This window comes from Chiloscyllium plagiosum, chromosome 47 (genome assembly GCF_004010195.1).
Source record: "Chiloscyllium plagiosum isolate BGI_BamShark_2017 chromosome 47, ASM401019v2, whole genome shotgun sequence".
Classification (NCBI taxonomy): Eukaryota; Metazoa; Chordata; class Chondrichthyes; order Orectolobiformes; family Hemiscylliidae; genus Chiloscyllium; species Chiloscyllium plagiosum.
In genome coordinates, this window is record NC_057756.1 from 5,817,146 (window position 1) to 5,818,987 (window position 1,842).

The 1,842-nt window shown below is 50.1% G+C and overlaps 1 long non-coding RNA gene across 1 annotated transcript in view; it reads left to right on the forward strand.

Moving 5' to 3' along the window:
- The window catches only part of LOC122544173, a 56,762-nt gene extending 55,177 nt beyond the window's left edge, over positions 1–1,585 (forward strand). Inside the window, exon 5 of the long non-coding RNA XR_006310286.1 lies at positions 1,546–1,585. This is a non-coding gene — a long non-coding RNA (uncharacterized LOC122544173). The remainder of the gene's footprint in view (positions 1–1,545) is intronic.
- Positions 1,586–1,842: the final 257 nt, after the last annotated feature.

The window sequence follows — 1,842 nt, forward strand, 5'->3', positions numbered from 1 at the left end:
TCCACATATCTTACGAAGAGGCAGGCATAGCTGGGGCCCATGCGGGTGCTCATGGCTACTCCTTTCGTTTGGAGGGAGTGGGAGGATTGGAAAGAGAAGTTGTTCAGGGTGAGGACCAGTTCAGTCAGTCGAAGGAGGGTGTCAGTGGAAGGGTACTGGTCGGTACAGCAGGAAAGGAAGAAGCGGAGGGCTTTGAGTCCTTCGTGATGGGGGATGGAGGTGTACAGGGACTGGATGTCCATGGTGAAGGTAAGGCGTTGGGGACCGGGGAAGCGAAAATCATGGAGGAGGGGGAGCGCGTGGGTGGTGTCCCGAACGTAGGTGGGAGTTCTTGGACTAAGGGGGACAGGACCGTGTCGAGGTAACTCAGCACCGCCTTCCTAACCTGCAATCTTCTTCCTGACCTCTGCACCCCTACCCCACTCCGGCCTATCACCCTCACCTTGACCTCCCTCCACCTATCGTATTACCAACGCCCTCCCCCAAGTCCCTCCTCCCTACCCTATCTTAGCCTGCTAGACACACTTTCCTCATTCCTGAAGAAGGGCTCATGCCCGAAACGTCGATTCTCCTGTTCCTTGGATGCTGCCTGACCTGCTGCGCTTTTCCAGCAACACATTTTCAGCTCTGATCTCCAGCATCTGCAGCCCTCACTTTCTCTCTACTTAACTTTATGAGCCAAGGCGTGGAAGTGATGCTGGAATTTTAAAAATAAAAATGGCTAAGGCAGAGCTGTAGGCAGTCCTCGTATTCATAACATAGGAGAGGTTCGATTGCAATGGGGGAAATCTACCAGGATGGTGCCTGGCTGGAAAATGTTTGTTATGAATAGTGATTTGACAGGATGGAGTTGTTTTCCTTTGAGAACAGGTTGAGGGGCATGTGATTATAAAGGGGCACAGACAGGAAGAAACCATTGCCCTTGGTGGAGGGATTAATGACCAGGAATGTAAGGTAAGGGACAGGGGGTTTCCAGGGAAGGTGGGGAAATCCTTTTCATCCAGAGTGTGCTGGGGAATCTGGAACTCGCTGCTTGTAAGGGTGGGAGAGGCAGAAACCCTCAAAACATTGAAGAGGTATTTCGATGCACACTTGCCCATACCACAGCAATGGGCTAAGTGCTGGAAAATAGGGTGAGAATAGTTCATAGAACATAGGACAGTACGGCACAGCACAGGCCCTCAATGTTGTGCTGGCCTTTTATCCTACTCTAAGATCAGACTAACACACATACCCTTCATTGTACTATCTTCCATGTGTCTATCCAAGAGTCATTTAAATGTCCCTAATGTATCTGGCCCTACTACCGCAGCTGGCAGGGTATTTCACGCCCTCACCACTCTCTGTGTAAAGAACCAACCTCTGACATCTCCCCTAAACCTTCCTCCAATCACAATGAAATTATGCTCCCTTGTGACAGCCATTTGAGTGGGAGCAGCGGCCGAGTTGAGGTGAACCCGGGAGACTACAGCTAAGGTAAGAGTTTTTTTCAAAATTACTTACCTGTAGCGGGCATCGGTGTTTAGTTCTCTCTCTCCTTCACAGAAAGAGCGGGAGCAGCAGAGGAAGTGACGGCAAGCAGAGGGGCAGCCGGGAAGGAGAACTGTGAGTATAAATACTCAGTTAGTTTTTTCCCCCTTTAAAAGCGTGAAGGAGAGGAACCCGAGGCACTACACGGGTAGTGCCTCCCACCCGCCCTCCTCCTCTAACCTAATAATAACATCTGTTGTGGCAAGCAGGTAAGTGCTGAATTTTGCTTGTATTATTTAGACCCAGTTTTTGTTTAAACAGTTAGCTTTAGAGGGATGGCAGTGAAGGCAGTGCAATGTTCCTCCTGCAACA